The sequence below is a fragment of the Lemur catta genome, chromosome 11 (assembly GCF_020740605.2).
Source record: "Lemur catta isolate mLemCat1 chromosome 11, mLemCat1.pri, whole genome shotgun sequence".
Lineage (NCBI taxonomy): Eukaryota > Metazoa > Chordata > Mammalia > Primates > Lemuridae > Lemur > Lemur catta.
This window is the reverse complement of record NC_059138.1, coordinates 90645965-90666008: the sequence shown is the minus strand read 5'-3', so window position 1 is coordinate 90666008 and position 20044 is coordinate 90645965. Positions and strand designations below refer to the sequence as shown.

General features: G+C 53.2%; 1 protein-coding gene across 1 annotated transcript in view; it reads left to right on the top strand.

Moving 5' to 3' along the window:
- Positions 1 to 10050: 10050 nt before the first annotated feature.
- Positions 10051 to 20044, top strand: part of TNS3 (tensin 3) — a 260707-nt gene continuing 250713 nt past the window's right edge. The window contains 1 exon segment of the mRNA XM_045565361.1: positions 10051 to 10140. The gene's annotated coding sequence lies outside the window, so the exon portion shown is untranslated.

Below are 20044 nucleotides of genomic sequence, written 5' to 3'. Positions count from 1 at the left end.
TAGTATTGGTCACTCCCTTCTCTGGGCCACACTGCACCTGGATTTTACCTCCATGTCAAAGTACACCTTTTCCCTCCTGGGCCATCTCCTCCCCTGTGTGGATGGTCTCCCGCAGACATGGATGAGAGTCATCTTGATTCACCCAACCCGCATGCTCACGTGCAGGGCCGCGCCACCCTCTGCTCCCGTCCCAGGGGCAGGCAGCATGCACACGCCATTCCATGTTAATCCTGCTCTCTGCAATTGGGCAACAGGGGAAGCACTGACTTTAGTGCTCAATAAACAATTTGTTAAACTGAAATGAAATTAAAGAGAAGTTTTCTTCACCTCTTGCCCTTCCCCTTGAGGGTGGAAGTTAGAATCAAGACCCATTCAAGGGGAAAGGCCCTGTTGTATTACAACCACTTCCACTTTTTTCTTTCACTCAACACTTTTAGGTTGTGACCAAGGGGGCACAGAAGCAGTGTCCCCTTGCAGAAGGTCTGCAGGAGTTATCATTGAATCCCTCAGAGTGTGACACTCAGAAGTGTGGCTTTAATCACTGTCAACAGTGACCAGTGGTATCAGCAATAAACGCCCAGGCCTTGCCCTGGGTGAATGATCAGAAACTGAGTCAGGAAAGAGGCTGGTGGTGGAGGGAGGAGCTTACTCTGCCCTGGAGAAGGAACCCAGAGCCCATCTTGGCTTGGCACGCTGTCCTGAGGCCCCAGTTTTCTCACCTGTGGATCACGCCAATAGAGCCATAGATTCGTGGTTTCTAGACATTTTAAAAAACAGAACCTTTTAATCAATGAAATTAATACATACAAGAACTCCAGTATTAGAAAGACAAATCTGTCATTTATGTATATAAACATATATGTTCAATTCAAAACATTTCTTCTAGGCCAGGCGCAGTAACTCACACCTGTAATCCCAGTACTCTGGGAGGCCCAGGAGGGAGGATTGTTTGAGCCCGGGAGTTGGAGCTTGCAGTGAGCTATGATGACTCCACAGCACTCTAGCCTGGGCAACAGAGTGAGACTCTGTCTCAAAAAAAAAACAAATTCTTCTCGGGCTGACCCCATGAAGAGGGGTGAGGGTGTTTGGCCAAACACAGATGTAGGCAACCCGGGGAGATGAAGGCTGCAGGCAGCTTGGCCACTAATTCATTCCTCCTTTTTGTTCTGGTAGGTGCGATTAAGAAAGTCTTCACCCAGGTAAACTGCAGCAGGTTCGGAGTTAGTTGTTTTTACTTTCGGTGGCTTCCCTTTGCAGAACGTGGATTCTCCACTCAAAATGAATCCTGAAGCTTGCAAACTTAGGAATAAAGTTTTATTTTCATCATCAATGCTATCCAATGGCTGAATTTCTTTTAAAAAACATTTGACTTGTGAGAGTCCCGCAGCATCAGCCAGAGGTCCACAGAGAGCTTTGGCACTGCAGGGGTGCGTGGCCGTGGGTGACCCCCTATGTTTGGATTCCTTGGCCGTTGCCTTACTTGCTCCGGGGAGCCAAGGGCAAGCTTACTCTTTTGTAAGTGCTGATGGGCATTTGGTAGGTGCCTGGTTCCGGGAAATTATTACTGCTCTTCTTGACTGGGGCTTTGGACAGGGGACGGGGAGGTGGGTCAGAGGTGGGGGTACTGCGATGTTTCTTCACGCTGGACTCTGAAGAATTTGAAAGCGGAAGGAAAGCAGTGACGTAGCTGGGTGTTTATTTGCTTATTGAGAAATAAAATGAATGCTGTGAGAAGAGCCCCACCCCGACAGCAGCAGTGCACCAGCGTCAAATAGGCCAGGATCGCGTTCGGCCTCCTCATCAGCGACTTGCTTCCAGGGAGTTCAAAGACACGCAGAGAGACAGCAAGAGGGGCTTTCGTTTGGGGTCTGCAGAGTGTAAAAGTTGGCAATGGACACGTGGGAGGGTGATGCTATTTTTTATCATGATAGTAAAAATATAATTCACAAAATAATCTGAGTCTGCCCTGGAGGGAGCCTGGGGCTTCTCAGGGTGCTGTTTGGCAGCCTCAGAGCCTCCGAAATGACTTTGCTTATTCTGACCAGAGGGCTCCGAGGGCGCCTGAGGCCGGTCCTAGGGGGCAATGTGAGTGGTGGGTGTCTGAGGGAGACAGGCAACAGCAGCATTTCCAGAGGGACTCAGCCTGGGCCATGCCTGGGGGAGACTCTTCTGCCCTTTGTGGAGAATGTGGACTTTCAGCGGAGCTCCTTCAAAATCTCTTCTTTGAAAACTAACACATTGTCTCTGGTTTAATGCTTTTGATCGCCTCTCGGATTGTAAAAATCTATTGAGTTGCTGGAAGTTCGATCCCAAATCTGTCCTGAGGTCCAGGTGCATGAGTCTTGCAGTGAGTGCAGCCAGCACCGTGATCTCGGAGCACCCAGCACAGCTAAGGGATTTGGCAGATCTGAATTCTCTCTTTTGAACTGCTGGAATATGTCCAGCTACATTCTCCAACTAGTTTAGAATTTGCAGATTTTTTTCCCGAATGAAAGACAGTGGAGGCGGGTTAGTGAAGCTTCAGAATAACAAAGCCCTCCTCTTAAACATACACATGTTCCTTTCCTATGCAGTAATTACAAAAACATGGAGGCTTTTTTTTTTTTTTTGAGCACATTCCTGGACCCAGCCCTGGAATTTAGAGGATGTGGGCTCAGGAATCTGAATGTTTAACCGCCCCCTCCCCCAAAGTGATTTTGACGAGGAGCCAGGTTTGGAATCCACACCTGAGGCAGATTTTTTTGGCTTGGGGAGGAGCAGCTTCAATTAGTGTGAAGTGAAGCCAACTTCTTGTACTAGGAGATTGCTTGCTGCTCTGCTCCCTTGACAACCTTAAATGAGGGTCCCCATGTTCGGGGTCTGGGCTTGTCCCAGGGGAGCTCTGAGGGTGAGACAGAGTCACAATGGCTAGCATCTGCACCAAGTGCTGGACATGGCTCTCTCTAACACGTATTGATGGACTTATTTAGTGTTCCCAACAGCCCGATAGAATCGATTCTGTTGTCATCTCCATTTTTTACAGAAGAAGCTGAGACACAGAGAAGTTAATGAACTTGCCAAAGCCACGCAGTGAGTAAACGGCCACTGTAGCATTTCAAATACAGGCAGGCAGCCAGGCCCCTGGCTGTGCACCCGGGGAGCTCACAGTCAGGTGGAGGAAACAGACCTGGGGCCAGAGCTGATTGACATGCCCAGGGCCAGGAGGGGATGCAGGTGCCCACAGCTCTGCAGAGAGACACCTGAGCACCGGAAGGCTGAGCTGCCTTTACTGTAGACATAGGTGTGCCCATCGGCCACCACAGGGAGGGCCTCAAGTCTCAGAGGCCAAAGCCACCGGAGGCGCAATGCCTGGGGTCAGGGAAATGTCCACGGGCAGTCTATGAGCCAGGTCCCCAGATGCATTCCTGAGATGTTGCGTGTGCATTTTTTATACACAAATCACGTACTATATTTTCAAAGGAATATATATTTAGACGTAATCTTACATTGACTAACACTTTGTAAACTGGTACCATTTTATAAATAATTCCTGGAACATTGTGTGTGTGTGTGTGTAAATCTGCAATTGTGTATTCTGGGAGCCTGAAAGCAAAACACATCTGCATTGCTTCCCTGTTTAAAGAGATCTCTGCTAAGGAGAATATATTCATCTCTATAACGCACCTCTGAGGACGATTATTTAGTCATTTAATTCTCTCTCTTCCTCCTTTCTTTTATCTTCCCCAAAACATTCCAAAATTTAAGACTGTCCCTCTGAAGACAGAATAGGAATTTGCTGGCCCATAAGGCCAGCCGGGCAGAGGCCCAGGGTAAGGCAGGATCAGAGGGGCCTGTGGTGGGAGTGCTCTCAGCAGAGCACAGCGAAGCACCCTGGCTTGTGCCTGCAGATGGGGTCATGGGACGAATCCTTGACAGGGTTACAAAGGAGGATTTGGGATCTTAAGTAAAATACTGTATGTACTAACACTGTAAATAAAGAAAGCCCTACTCAAATATTTATTGTCATTGTTCATGTGCAAGACCCCAGTCAGATGATTATATTGTCACAGCATATTTATCTGTGTTTCATAGATTGGTTTGCCCATGTTATCTCTTATTCATCATAACCTTCATGACGAGCGAGGGCCAGGCACTTTTTTCCTCAATATCATAATTGAGGCCACTGGCTCAGGGGGAAAGGGAGGGTCCTGCTCACTGCCAGAGACTGGCTGAGCTGGGGCTTGAACTCAGATCTGTCCGCCAAGAGCCAGGGGGAGACCAGGCAAGGCTGCTGTCCCTTAAGACCTCAAATAAAGATGACACACAATGTGTCCTCTGAGAAGTAATTCCTATAATTGTCATCCAGTTTTTATCTAAGTCGTATAGCTCTTTGGGTAAGTGTCCTAAGAGAAAGGAAAAGAGAGGAGAGAGCGGGGGAGAGGGAGAGACAAAATGAGAAAGGGACAGAGAGAGAGAGAAGGAGAGAGAAAGAGGGAGAGAGAGGAGGAAGGAGGAGAGAGAGAGAGCGCCAGCTCACGTAGGTGCCCCATGGCAGCGCCCACTCTGGTCTCATCTCTGCTCTCAGGCTCCTAGGTGCTCACTGCTGCCACCCAGGCTGTGCCAGCGGGGTCCCCGGCTGAAGTTTGGGAGTGAGTGGGATGCTAACCTAAGAACATTGCCACAGAGCCTTCTTCTCCAAGTCTGGCCACAGCAGCGAAGGTTCTGGAATCCCACCCTGAAAAACCTGAAGTTGGTCTTGCTAATTTCTTTTGATGGTACTTAGGGAATAAAATCTGGATAAGTCTAGATGATAGTATTTACTTAATTCAAGGAGTTTTTTAGCTCTCAGTGTATATGAGGAAAACTTACACAGATGCAGAATTGAGAGAAGTTTAAAATAAATTATCATGTTGCCTGCATCAATATTAGAATAGGACCTGAGTCCCCCAAAAGCTCTGGGTGGGTGGGCATCCCGGGCACTTGGTCCCAGGGGGGTGGGCAGTTGCTGGACTCCCCAGTCCTGGGATTCATTTCTCGGCAGAAGATGGCATCATTTCCCTGAAAGGTATCCAACTATAGTCTAACTGTTAGAAACCATGTTTTGTTGTGCAAAGGACATACAGCATGAGAGGTGGGAAGGAGTGTTATGGGGATGAAAATCACTCCCAAAATGTGCTGGGCTCTGAGTTGGGGACAGCGTAGGCCAGGAGGAGAGGACACACCAGTGAGAAGTGGGGAGCGGCCAGGCAGGCTCCGAGCCCAAACGTGGCATAAGGGGAGAAGAGGCCCTTCCTGGCACAGCGGCAGAGGGACCCCGCAGGGCCAGCTCTTACACGGGCCCAGCTGTCATGTAGCCACAAAGTGCTTTAGGGTCTTGGTGGACAGACATGCAACATCTGTGAAGATGTTCCCTTCTCTAACTCATAATTATTTAAATGCAAAGATCAAACCAAAACCACACAGCTCCAAGCCAGTCCCGGCTGCTTTGGTCTATATTCCTGTGCGTTCCCCCAAGGCACCAGCCCCCGGGTCCAGCGGTTGTTCCCAGACCAGGGCCTCACTGGAGGCTGGCTGGTGAGGCTGGCCGCTCTCAGTTCCACCTCCAAACGCTGTGTGGTTGGGATCGGCTCAGCTCTCCCTACACCTCAGGCACTACGCTAAGGGCTTCAGGAGGGCAACCTCTCCAGTCCTCATAAAGACTGTGTGGCTTTAGTTTTAACAGCCTCATTTTACAGATTAGAAAACTGAAGCCTGCAGAGGTGTTTGTGGTGAGGCTACAGGATTTTTACTCAAAACCTACCTGAATTCAGGAGGCCTGGGCATTCCCTGTTTCTCCAGCCCAGGTTCCCCGAAGTCTCTCCTGGGTGCTGTCACCTCCTGTCTCCACCCCTCCAGCCCCCTCCTTGCACTCCTGGCACAGGCTCAGGCCCTGCCCCTCTCGCCCACACTGTGCTCTCAGGGGGCTTCCCACGTAGCGCCTGCAGTCGCCCTGCTGCAGCCACGGTGCCCCAGGAACCTCTGCCCTGCAGGTGCCCCTTGTGCACAGCTCCTCCAGGAGCCTTCCCCATACTCCTGTGCCCTCACAGCCCTCGGGTGACATGTCCTGGCCTCACGGTAGTATCATGGCTCTCTGAGAAAGGCCTTCCTGCCAGGCAGAGCTGTTCCTCAGCAGAATGGGCTGATTTTACAAAGCCAGGCCAGCCTTGGAAGCACTCAGGCATGCATCAGGGGGAGTGACAGGGACAGCCTGGCATGGAGGGGAGAGGCTGAAGGCTCTTCTAGCTGGAAGGTTCTGGGGCCTCAGATCCACCCAGCACAACGGACTGTGACCTCACTCAGGCTCTGGTTTCTCACTGCAGAGACCCCAGAAGCAGGATGCCTCGGGGTGGGTACAGGCTGAGAGAGGGCTCGTAAACGTTTGCTGGGTGAACACAGCACTCACGAGGGCGCTTCTCCTGTCTCAGGGCCCACTTCCAGTGAGCCCACCTGCGCTCAGAGAGGTGAATCTGTGTCCATGCAGTGGGCTCCCAGGGCCCGTGTTGGCGGAAGCTGGCATGCCAGTGCATTTTTGGGGAACAGGACACTGTATTAGCCAGGGTTCTGCAGAGAACCAGAACCAATAGGACATATGTAAATACACAGAAGAGAAGATTTATTATAGGAAATGGCTTACATGATTATGGAGGCCGGGAAGCCCTGCGTCTGCCTTCTGCCAGCTGGAGACCCAGGAAGGCTGCTGTGTATAATAACTACCAGTCTGAGTCCAAAGGCCTGAAGACCAGGAGCACCAATGTCTCAGTGCAGGAGAAAACACACGTCCAAGCTCAAGAAGAAAAAGAGAGAATTTGCCCTTCCTCTGCCTTTTTGTTCTGTTTGGGCCCTCAAAGAATTGGGTGGTGCCTTCCCCCACTGGCGAGGGTGGGTCTACTCTACTCAGTCTACTGGTTCAAACGCTAACCTATTCCGGAACACCCTCACAGACACACCCAGAAATAATGTTTTACCAGCTGCCTGGGTACCCCTTAGCTCAGTCAAGTTGACACATAACAGTAACCATCACGGACACCAAGGTTACACAGGTTCACAAAAGGTTCTGGGACACAGAAAATGCGAGGCACCCCTAGCCACGCCTGGCAAGTGTGTGAGGCCCGCATCACTGAGTTGCAGGCAAGAATGTGCGTGTTTGGGGAGCGGAGGAAGAGAGGAAAGGCTGAGGTGTTCCAGAAAGAGTCTCAAAGGGACTCGGCCTCTGAAGGCAAAACACAGGCGGTGCTCACGCTCCAGCTCTGCAGTTCTCCTGCAGCGTTGCAGAGCTACGTCACTCCATCCGGGGTAATGTTTCACGCTACCTCTTTCAGTGGGTCTCTGGAAAATACTAGTTTTCAGTGAAAGAAAATAAGAAATAAGAAAAATATCCAAGTCATTGCTCATGTACTTCCCTTGATCTAGGGAAACAAAAGTATCACAGTTTGGCCCTGGTGAAAACAATGTTCACGGCAATGACAAGCTTCCAGAAAATCTTCTAGAACTTCTGTGGGGCAGGAGCAAGAATGGATCTGAGGAGAAAGGCTCAGGGTGGTTCCTGCCCTGACTAGCCCCCTCCCCCGCTTGGAGCATTGGGAGGGAGAGGCCACTCTTGGCACATGGCTACGTTTTCTTCAGCTAAATTGGCTTGAGACTTTTGTTTTCAAATCTGAGATATTTCTGGATGGCTAGGGATGGAAAAAAATGCACGTTCCATTTTTCAGATACTCATGCCCTATTTTTGTTTAATTTCTTGGAAACTCAAGGCCTGTGAAGTGGGGAGGCCCAGGGCCCAGGAAGGCGCCCTGATGCAGAGCTTTGGGAGGGCTCCAGGTCCAAGCTGGGTGTCCAGAGGCTGCCCTGCATGTGCCTCTGGACAAGGCGTGGCGAACTGCGGGCCAGCCACACACGCTGACGCAGGGCGCACGGGAATACCGGAGTCCAGTTTTTCTTCTCCTTTCTTGGGACTCTGCCAGGGAGTTTAAGGACAGACACTGCTCGAAAGGGCACCCAAGTCATAATTGTTCCAGAAACAAGGGTGTGGCTGTGTCCAGGGAGGGCAACGGGGGTGGTGGGGCCATCTGGCTTGGGTGGGGGTAGCAGTGTGGTGAGACTTTAGGAGAGGCGACCCCACAGAGGGACAGAGAAGCCCAGCCCCGCAGAGTCGTCCTCACTGCGAGCTCTTGGGCACACTTAACAGTATTAGCTCCTGCAAACAGGTATCCTAACACCTCGTGAAGTTCAGATTCATTCAGTCATTCAGGCAACATGGATTTTGGCATTGTGACGCTTGCTCTGATGCAAGCTGGATGGCATGTGATTGGCTCCAGGTCTGAAGGTCACCATAGCCTAGTGGAAGGGATGTATGAGCAAGATTTGGTGCGACCGACTGAGTAGACGGGGTGAGCAGGCAGCTGGGAAGAAGTTAGAGTAGCTTGGAGGCCCGATGGTCCTGGGTCCTTAGCATGCTCTGCCCAACCAGCTGGCAGATCACCGGTAAGTTACTCAGGGTTTTGGAGCCTGTTTCCTTATTAGTACGAAGGACTGGCCTCACCCCCATCTCTAGGTTGGCTGGCTGTGACCTCCTCCCCTCCCTCCCCTATGGCTTCTTTCTTCCCCTCTTCTCTTCAGCTGGTGTCTCCTAGAGGGCAGGAACAATGTCTGCCTCATCTCCCAGCGCCGGGGGCTTGGTGCTCAGGAAGACTTCGCCTCAGGGAAGGAATGGGGATGAGCTCTGTCTTCAGTGAGAAGCAATGCTACCCTCCAGAGCATTGCAGGGGCTGTCCCACGTCCCCCAAAGCAGCTCTTGTCCCTCCTAGCACGGTGGGAGCGAGTCAGAGCGTGGTTCATGCTCTGTGTTCCCAGTGATGAGGTGCAGTGTTGGCTGTGTGTCCCCTCCCTAGGCCAGTTGACTCTGGATCCAGAGCCTCAGTTTCTGCTGGCTGCTTTTAAAAGTCTTTTCAGGGATGATTTTTCTTGCTCCCTTTCTCTACTATTCGGAAAAGGTGGATTTTCCCTGCTTCCCCAGCTTTCCTGCAGGGGCAGGAGGGGCGGGGCAGGTCCCGAGGGCTGGGGGTGGGTCAGGGCATTATGTTCCTGAATCCAGAACGGTTGTTGGTAACTGCGCTCCAAGACTTGCCCTCAGCCCTGCTCCAGATGGGATTCTAAGACCATCTGCTCCACATTGCAGAAGAAATCTGTGTTCCTCTTCTGCGGGACGCTGAGGGGTGTGGCGGGGAAATGTCCGCGGATGAAACTTCTTCTGTAACCTCCCAGGAGGAACAGCACTTCCAATTTCTGCAGAACTGTGTGTGTTTTACAGAGAGACCTGCAAGAGCATGTTGTCCATTCCCCAGATTTCACAAAAGGGGAAACTGAGGCTAAGGGCCTGAGTGCACGGCCATCTGAATTTCAGGGATGGACAATCTCTAGGCCTGTCCTCCTCTTAGAATCTCTCTGCCCAGGATCTTCTCTCTTGTGTGCCCCTGGCCTGCCTAAATTCTGCTCATTTGTCCAGGCTTATTTTAAGAAGTCATGTGACTTCTAAAGTCTTCTCTGACCCCCTCCCCCATTAGCTGGACCTGCCAACGGCTTCCAAGGTATCTTGGGCTTTCTTGCCATGGCTGTGCTGCTTTTCTTATGCACGACCCCCACAGACTGTAGGCTACAGGCAGACGGGTAGGTCTTGCCCCCGGAGAACACCCTTTAACTATAGGCGCTGAAGGAAAGAATGAACTGGTTGTGCAGGAATCAGGACTCGAACCTGTCTCCCCAGGTACTCTCCGCTGCCCCGAAACCTGCGAATCTCCAGAACACTGGAACCTGGGCTGCTCAATGGGTCTAATTCCTGGTCCCCGTCGCAGCCAGCGAAGAGGGGCCCCAGGGGTGCATCTCAGCAGGGCAGGGTGTCCCGGCGACCTGCACCTGGAAGCGCGCCCCACAGTCTGGGTGAGGAGGCCAGGTGACCGGCCGGGCCCCGAGCGCGGGCGCGGGCCGTGGCGATTGCCGGCACCGCCTCGAGGGGGCCCTGCCGCGGGCGCCGGCCGCCAGCCAGGAGGACGGTCCCGCCCGCGCGCTGCTTGCGCCCAGCCTCGCTGCGGCCATCGCCCTGCCGGACCGCGCCGCGGGCTCCCCCAGGTACGGGGCCGGGGAAGCGAGGGACGCGGCCACGCGCCGCCGTCTTCTTTGTTTCGGGCCCGGCGCGGGCGTCTTTGCCCTGGGCCCGGGGACGAGACTCCGGGCGTGAAGGGATCTGGAGCTGGGGCGCAGAAAGCGGGTTGAGGGCGCGCGGGGGCGGGAGCTCGGGGCGCGGGGACAGGGCCATGGGGGACTGTGGCTGGGGCGCACGGGGACCAGGGCTGAGGGTGCGCGGGCACGGAGTTTGGGGCGCGCAGACTATCGGGACTTGGCTGGAATCCCGGGACAGGGGCTGGGGCACGGGCTCGCTCGGCCGGAATCTGGGGACCGGGACGCTGACTGGCCAAGCCCAGGCTGGAGAAGGAGCTGGGGCGCGGCGCCCGGGCGCCCTGGACGGTGGGCAGGGGCCGGAGCCGCGCTGTTGCGATCTTAGTCGGGGCTGGGCGGACTTCGCTCCCTCGGACGCGGTCCGGGAGTCCAGGGCGGAAAGCCTAGCTGGCGGCAGCAGTGAGCACGCTCAAGACCCTCTCCCGCTTTCCCGGCAAACTTCCTGGTGCGTCAGTCCCGTTCCCTTTTCCTTTGGTGGGTAGGAGGCAGGGGGCTCCATTTGCGACTCTTTCCTTTTTTTTGATGGGGGAGGAACTGGGGTGTCCAGGCTGGGAGCCACCTGTGGCACGTGCCTTCTGGCATGCCGCTGTCGTTGACAAGCAAGAGGAGGGAGGGTCCCTGGCGCCCCAGGGGTCCCTTGCTGGTGCGGCCCGAGGCCTGACAAGTGAGCCCAGAACCTTTGCTTGGGGTGATTTGAGAGACTGTGTGGCGGGAAGAGGCTCGGGAGCTCCACTGGCATTCTTCAGACTGTGCCAGAGGGTGACCTGGACTCTCCTACGTGGTTGAAAAACAAAAACCACCATCCAGGCCGTGGGGTCAGCAGAGAGCAGGGTTGAGGGTGGTCATAACCCACTGGGAAGCCCGGGGCTCCCCTGGGGCCATTCACAGCTTTGATCCTCTGAGATGGTTTTTCCCCAGTTTGTTTCGCTACTTGCTGCATGAGAACGCTTACAATGTACTGAAAAGTATGACTGCGAAAATTATCATTGTATTGACATTGCCGTCTCAGCTAACTCTTTGACATTTTGGAATATTTTCTTGAGGCTGGTGGTCTGTTCATATGCATTTTTCTAAAGTGCTTTAGCTCTTTCCCTTTTGAATGGGATTTGCTTGTCCTTGTGATTTTGGTTCTTCCCTCTTTGGGGCCTGCCGGGTTATATTTGCAAATCAATCAACAAGTATTAAGAAAAGCTCTTCTGTGCTGAGGCCTTGAGGGCCAGGGAGGGGGTGGGGAGCCACTGCTGCTGGGGGGTGGGACGGCAAGGCCACTACCAGAGAGCTAGGTGCACAGGGCCATGGGCAGCGTGGCTGGAGGTCTCTGTGCACCAGAGCTGACTGGGGGAGCTGGCAGAAGGCCAGCCTGACTCCCGACCTCTGACAAAGTATTAATAATAGTGACCTCAAAGACAAAGTAACAGGGCTATAAGGCGTGCTGATTGAGTGTTTGCTTGTGCTGAATGCTTTGCATGCATTAACTTCATTTTGCCCAAATAACAACCCTTGGAGGGAGTTGGGATCATTACCCCATTTCATAGGTGAGCAAACTAAGGCAAAGAAAGGCTAAGTAACTTGCCCAAGATGATGAAACACAGTGGTGGTGCAGCCCAGGATTCCGGGACAGGACGGTGGGGTTGCAGAGCCCTGTTCTGCTTGCTGCTCCGGAGCAGGCCCGGCTGTTGATTGGAGTCTAATGCATGTCCAGACAGCAGTTCCTCAGCTGAGGCTGCCAAAGCTATCAGCAGCTCAGTTGAGTTATTTCTTTAAAAACCACCAAGAAGATAGAAAAAGCAGTACCCTCAGGGAATTGCCTATTCCTGAGAGCAAATTGATTGGCTTTTACAAAGTGTCGCTTTAGCACCTAATGTCTTGAAATTGTGCTACCCTCAAATGTGACCTTGGAGCTAAAGGGCACAAGGTGAAGGTATGTTCCTGGGCTGCTGGAGGTGTTGCTGATGGGGACAGCCCCGACCTGAGGAGGAGGCAGCGAGGCAAGGACAGTGAGTGGAAGAGGCTGCTCTGGCAGGCGCGGCTTGTGTCTGTCCCCGGCTCTGCACAGGAGAACCCATTTTACAGATGAGCAAAATGCCAAGAACATTTCTGAAGTCCAGGAACTGTTAGGGGTCTGAATGGGCCCCGTCGTCTGGCTCTATGTGCCGTGTTCCTTCCTGCGGATCAGCCTGTTCCAAACCACCATGTCCAGGGGAAGCCTCGTGTTGTTCCCTCCCCGTGACCCTGTGTATGAACTTGAGTGGGAGAGGTGCCGGGCGTCCCCACAAGAGAACTTTCTGTTTTTCTGACGGCAGAAAGCTTTGTTTAGATCCTGCCACCTACGGAGGCCAGAGACATTTGCTGACTGAGTGCACTCTTAGAACTGAGGCTTTGAGGCTTCCTTACGGCGCCTCCCAAGTATCTTTCAGGGAGGGGGCTTCTGTTTTGTGGGTGGGTCTTGTGGGCCTGCTCCATGCAGTGGGGGCTGCAGTGGGGTGGGTGGGTCTGGGCTGATGCTCTCCAGGAGGTGCATGGACCCAGGCCCCCTTCCTGTAGGACCCCCTTCCTGTAGGATCCCGGTAAGCATGGGAGTCATCAGTTAGCCCCTACGAGCAGTGACTGGGGTGACCTAGAGCAGCCCCAGCTACCCAGAGTCCTGTGCAGCTGTCCCTGCTGAGCTAGAATGAGGGGTTCTGGTTAGTCGGTTAATTAAGTAGGTGTTTGGTTAACTTAGACGTACTCTTTGTTCCTCACAGTTAGCAGAAGTGTTAAAAACAACCGAAACACAGAGCACAGTTATTTGTTTTATCCCTCTTGGTGAAGCAGAGAGGGAGGTGTTACGTGGTCTCTTAGCAGGATCTCCATGTGGAACTGGCATCAAAACGGCTGACTGTTGCTCACAAGGGGTGTGTTGTTTCCATGCTGCCTCAATGCTTCCAAACACTGCAGTAATAAAAATCGCTTCTGCCCACTGCTGCTGGGCGTGTGTGAACTCCTCTTAGATTCAGACAGCATTTTGAATCTTGAAGTATGTCGAGTCCTCATACAGGCATATGTCCCACTGTATGGTTGGTTCTTTGTCCATTTCTTGTAAAAGCAGAAAACTAGAATCTGCGAGTTTCTTGAACTTTCTGTTTGCACTCCGTGAATCAGGAATGAGTTTTGTGTAGTCCCACCACTGCAGTGTGGGACACAGTGCTCAGCTTGGGGTCCCTTGAGGTATCTCCAATGTCCAAGTGGTAGGGCCTCCTTGAAGGACATCTCCTGACCTACTGTGAGCTCCCCGGGGACCCCCAGGCCCCCACTGTGCACCTGGCCCTGGCACAGCGCTGCCTAGGGTTCCTCACTTGGTGCCCCACTCTCCTGCTGGGGTCTGCCTCTGCCTGGCAGGAGGGAGGAGGCCAGTGAGGGTGGAGCAGCACTGCAGGAGTGAGCAGCCCTCAGAGTGCCCCACTGCGCAAGGACGGGGACCATTCCTGATGATCCTCATAACGATCTCTAGACACTTAAAAAGAATTATGCTGATTTTCTAAAAAAAGAAGACAGTAATCTAGTATTAATATGTTTTGTCTCAAATGGGCAAAATGAATGAAAGATTATGCTGAAGGATTCTGTGTCAGTGATCTAGAAAATTCCCTCCAGTGGACATTCCCTGATCGTGCTCCTCAGAGCCACCCCACGGGGAGTGAGACCTCTCTCTGTCCCTGTCTCTACCCCGAAGAAGCCCTGGGAGCCCTCTGCAAACAGCCTGCCGGCTCCCAGCCTAATAGCATGGCTAAGAACGCCTGCCCTTCGCTACTCTGTCCCCGTGCTGGCTCAGGCATGTTTCTGTCCCTGATCTGTCGCTGAACCTTGCAATCATCGCTTTCCTGGAAGAGGGCGCTGAACTTAAGTAACTTGTCCAAGTAACTTGTCCCTGTCGTGGAGATGGCAAGTCCTGGATTTGAATCCAGGTCTGACAGCAATGCTTGGAGTTCTCGTCAAGAACTCCAGGGGTAAGTGCGGCTCCCCTGCCCTTGGCGCAGCCCCTGCTGGAGTGGGCAGGCCACGGCCTGGGAGCTGCGCGGCGCCTGCCCAGCTGCTTCCTCGCCCGAGGATGCCTTCCTTTACTCCTCTTCCTTCCTCCCTCAGCTCTAATTATGGCGCATGTAAGTTGCTGCCCTTCCTCTTCCTCTTCTCTTTTGGGGAGAGATAATAGCACTTAATATGCCCTTTGCAGGCCTGGCTTCGTTTGTGTTTTTAAGGTATCAGAAGACATCTTCAGGAATCCCTCTTTCAGCTGCCCAAGCAGCAAACTCTCCGCGCCAGGGAGGTGTCAGCGCAGGTGCCCTGCTGCCTGCCATGCCACGCCCCTGGCGCTGCGGGACACTTCCAGGTAGACAAAAGGTTGTCGCCTCCTTCCATTGTGTCTTGGCAGCCACGGAGTGTGGAGTGTGGCGGGCGCCTCTTGTGTGCAGAGTCTATGCAGTGGCTCACGGAAAGTAGAAACCAATTCCCTGATGCTTTGAATTCGCCAGAATGCACCAGTTGCAGCAGCGAAAGAAAGAAAGTGCTCTGGGAAGTGGCTGGGCCAAGGCCGTTCAGTGCTGTCTGCAGTTGCTTTTCTTTTTATAGGACAGCCCGGGCCCTGCTCCAGGGACCCAGAGCCGGAGCCGGTTATTTCTCACCAGAGGATTCAGGAATGCGCGCTCTCCCCATTACCCTGGATCACAGCTGCAGTGTGTAGCATTTCTCTTACTTGGAGCTGCACAATAAACGGTGCAGGCCCACATCTGGCTTTCCGAGCCAGCGGGTGGCGAGTGGGCCCTGGGGCCACGCTTGGCCATTAGCAGGGCGTCTGTGACCCTGGCTGTGCACATTCCTCCCTGGAGCGCCCCGGGCTGGCTTCAAACAAAGGGCTCCGTCAGCCTGGGCCTGGCATTCTTCTCCACTTTGTAATCCGTCACCTTTCTCAGAGATTTCCCTGGGCGCAACCCCCTCCACTGGCCATTTGGGAGGTAGATCAAAGGTTCCTTCAGGCTGAGAGGCAGGGAAACAGGCCAGGCTCTAGCATCCCACAAACCTGAGGCAAAGCCACTCTTTGTCCCTGGGAGGTCCCCCATGTCACTGTGACGTCTGTGTCATTCCTCACCTGCAGCCTGGGATGTCACACTTCCGTAGGTAGGTCCTGAGCTCAGGGTGGGCGCCATGGTGGCGTGTTGTTTCCCTGGTGTCCCTACCTGCTTGCTGGCTCTGGGCCCAGTGCCGCTTGGGTCTTGCTGAGTTTCCATGGCCCCAGGGGTCTGAAGCGCGCCTCGTGGTCCTGCTGGAGAACCACTTCCCCATTCTTGGGGGGAGCCGGTGTGATCACCGGGTGACCCAGGGGAGGCCCGTGTGATAGATGAGTTTCTCTCAGTGACTGGGGACAGGTGTGTTTCCAGTTTGTCTCCTCTGGGGAGACCTGCAGAGGCCAGTGGTGGGGGTGGGGAAAGGGGGCCTGTGTACACATGTCGTGGCAGGGCTGGGTGCTAAGGGAGGCAGGAGGGGCTCTGAGCCGGTTAGGAATGCATTTTTCTCATGTCCTGCACCTGGGAGGGAGGGGAATTCGTAATCTGTATTGCTCAGGGAGTAGCAGAAGGCTCCCCAGTAACGGATGTGTTTTTGCTCCCCAACTTGCTTTTTGACTATTTTTCTGTAAAATAGGTATTATGTGCTCATTGTAGACTTGGAAAAGATAGAAAAATGCTAAGGAAGCAGGAAAAATTTCCTTCTGATATCACCACCCCAGAGGCTATTTTAGCTGGCTTGTGTGCCATGTGTTTTCTGTGAGATCATACCATATGTATTATTTTGTATCCTGCACTTGAAAGTCAATGTGGCCGTGTAAGCATTTCCCCATCTGCAAATAGCGCTGCATAAACACCACTGCTGATGTCAGTGTGACACTCCAGTGTGTGGGGTACCACCAAGTGTCACTCTTTGTCCCTGGGCCACTTACGTCCTGTGTAACCTTGCACATGGATCTCTGGGTAATCCTGGCTAGTCGTGTTCTTGGAAGGATTTCTAGCAGGCTTTTTGAGGTCAGAGAACACAAACTTTTTTTTATTGTGGTAAAATACACATAACATGAAGTTTATCATTTTAACCATGTTTAAGGGTACAGCTCTGTGGCATTGAGTTCACCCACATTGCTGTGCGGCCACCACCACCCTTTGTCTCCAGGACCCTTTTCATCTTGCAGGACTGAAATTCTGTACCCATTAAACACAAACTCTCTATTGCCTTCGCCCCGCAGCCTCTGCCAACCACCATTCTGCTTTCTTTCACTTAGCATGATGCCCTCATGGTTCATCCATGTTGTAGTATGTGTCGGAATTTCCCTCCTTTTTAAGGCTGAATACTATTCCATTGACTCTGTGTGTGTGTGTGTGTGTGTGTGTGTGTGTGTGTGAATCTTGTTATCCATGCATCTGTTCAGGGACACTTGGGTTGCTTCCACCTTTTGGCGATTGTGCATCATGCCGCTATGAGCACGGGTGCACCAGTCCCCGCTTTCAGTTCTTCTGAGTGTGTACTCAGAAGTGAATCCACGACTGTTGGAGCCCCTGGGTATATATGGTCAAATTGCGGTTGAGATGTAGGGTGCTCACTGGATTCTCACGGTGTCCACCCACTGTCCCCAAACATGTCCCTAAACATGGTTTTGCCCACAGGGTAAAAACTAGGCCTGCAGGAGAAGGAAGAGGGCGACTTCTTACCGAGCTATTTTGACAGATTGTGTAAACTCAGTGATTAATGGAATGAGAAAGCAGGAAGAATGTCTTTCATTTAAAAAAAATAAAGAGCTTTTGGGGTTGCTTGGTTTTATTTTCAATTAAAAAGGCCTGATTTTGTTTCTGGAGAATGGTTTTAATTTGGATAAATGGTTCAGTCTGGGAACCGCATGCCAGAGCTTATGATCTATGAGTGCAATTACTCAGGGTTTCCTCGGCTGCTGCTCTGAGGGAACAGCCCAGAGCCCGGCTTGCTTTGGTTTGAGTCTGTTAAATGGCGAAGTGGGCCCCTGGGCGCTTGGAGCGAGGCCGCTTTTCTGATGAGTCCATGAAGCTGGCCAGGCCAGCCTCGGCTGGAGCACGGCCTTGATGCCCTCCCAGGCTGACGCTGGTTAATTTTTACCCTCTGAGAATGTGTTCACAATTCCAGGTCAGGAATGGCAATAAGCAGGCCCTCTCTTTCCCCCTGGGAACACCTTGGACCACAATTACTGGCGTCTTTTCCAACGTGGGCATCTGCAGAATTGGTCAGATATGGAGGCATGAGGAGGAGAGAGACTCATCCTTACATTAGCCTGCAATTCCTCGGGGGTCTGTGGGCTGGGTGGGGCCGAGTCTGCTCTGTGGGGGTGTCGGCCACGGCTTCCAGCCAAGGGGATGCTGGGCAGAAGGCGGTGAGCACGTAAATCCTGGGGCCTTCGGGGAGCAGGAGCCGCCTGGGGTGCTCCGGAGTAGCATCTGGGAATTGCAGAAGGTGGAGGGCAGTGAAAGAGGAGACAGGGCGTGTCACATTTTAAACTATTAGTAGGCAAACTGTGGCAGAGCCTCAGCCAGCTCTCCATGCTGTTTACAGCAGCAGGGCTTGCAGACCCGCCACCGGCACCTGCTGACCTTGTGGGCTGGTGGGAGCAAGCGTGGGGGTGACGGGGGGGTCCCCAGGTGGGAGGTGGAGACAGTCTGCACGGAGAGTTCCAAGACTGCAGCCTGCAAAGGAAAGAGGTTTGCTCCATGAGGTTTGCTCAAAGAGGTTTTCTCGCTGAAGCCAGAAGGTATTGCCCCTCTGGCGTGTGGCAGGCTGGTGGGCTCCTGGGCCTCCAACAAAGGGCATGTTAGCATAAGGAGTATTAAAGGCACTTGGCTGGGGTCTGGGAGGAGTGGCAGGGAGGGCTCCAGGACTAGGGCCCCGGCCCCCCTTTCCTAAGGGAGGGCTGGTGGGTGGGCCTCATTTCTGGAGCCCCAGCCTGCACTGGGAATGCACAGTTTGAAAAATGTTCTCCCAGAGCCTGGGCCACACATGCCCCTTGATTTCTAGGGCAGGCCTGATGGCAAGTGCCTGTGCCTCCCCGGGAGACCTGTCTCATTTCCCACAGGGAAGAATGCAGTTTTAGCCAGATTCTGCTGACGAGGACCTGCGTGAGACAGGTAACCAGCAACACACAGCGCTGATAGATGTTGCTCTTTAATCCCCCCTTCATTTAAATAGGAATAATCCAAAACACAGGCGATCACTAAGAGCATACTGCACTTTTAAGGCATTTTGTTTTAATGACAAACAAAATGTTATATTAGATGAAATATAACAACTTGATTGGTGTTTGCACTTTTAAGAGGCTCACTGTTCTCCCCCTATAATAAAACACATGATCATTTTTCCTCTTCCCGTCTAGGTGTTTGCAGTGGTCGGTGTTAGAAGCATAGTGTGTATGCAATTATTAATACCATGCTGATGGTTTTCCCAAACCTGTGGCCCATCCTGAGCATTTCCTGTATTTCTGTATCTTCTTCACCTTAATGACTGTAATGACTTCCTAGAATGCCCTAGAGCGATAGCCACACTCTGCACTGTCTGTCGGCTGCTGGGCTGGCTGTTTCTGAGTAAATGATTCTTGTCAATGCTTCTTCTTTCAGAAAATGCCAGGTCCACTTCAGCTCCGGCCTGTAGGTGTCTGGTTGCCTGTTTGATTTTCCAGGTAGCCTTGGGGAGGTCTGTGCAGCCTCACACCCAGCAGTGAGGTGGCCCCTCTGCCCTGAGGAGCTGCATTCCTCTCCCTGCTGGGTTCCAAGGGCAAGGGCAAGGGCAGGGCTGCCAGGACCTGCAGGGGCAGGAGACGCCGGGTCTCCTGCCAAGCTAGGTCGTCACAGCCTGGGTTAGCCCTTTTGTCTGCAGTGGCTCCCTGGGACAGCATGCACAAGGGCAAGCACAGCAACCTGTGGCCAGCTGCATGCTGACGGGGCTAGACGTGCTGACCCTGGCCCTGTGAGCCTGTGACCAAGACTCTTGGTGAGTGTCCAGCTGGGACCTGTTGGTGCTGAATTCAGCTCTGCAACCAATGGCGTTCCAGCAGAGTTCCAGACAGGCTTGGGCTTCAGTTTTCAGTGCCAAGAGTTGGGCAAATGAGCCCAGAGCTGACAAAGCCTTTTGGCCAGCTGTGATCTCTATTGTCCCGAGTCCCCTTGACCCCCGGGACTTACTGCCTCTCTTTTCATCTGTACATACCGGTTTTTCCACAGTGTCCTGCCTGCAGAGTCCTGCCTGCGCCGTGAGCTTTTCCGACTCTCATAGTGCCAGATGGTTTTCAGCAAACAAGAGGGAGGACCTCAGCTCGGGCACTGCTGGAGGTGCGCTGGTCCTGCCTGCTTCCCCTGGGGATGAAGCAGAAAGGGAACAGGCTTTGCAGGGACCGAGGTGGCACCCAGTCTTGCCTCTGCCCCTTACTCTCCATGTGGTCCCCGAACTTCTCTGAAGGTGTGCTGAGTGCTGGGTTGATATTAAAGACCTCACTGAGCTGTCAGGAGTGCCCAGTGACTTTATGTGCCTGAGGCCCTCTTGAGACAAGCAAGGTGTCCTTGTTATTCCTTTCCTTTCACCTGTAGTTATTCACCCTTTTGAGGAGCTCTGAATGCAAAAGCAGCATTTTGCATATAGTTCCCCCCGCACTCCACCCCCGCCCCCTCCCCCTGCAACCCCCCCCAGACCACCTGGGAAGGGGGTGGAGCTGTGGGCCTTTTGAACCCTTCCTGGGCCTGGTCCCCTCCAGGGTGGCCCGGGTGGGACA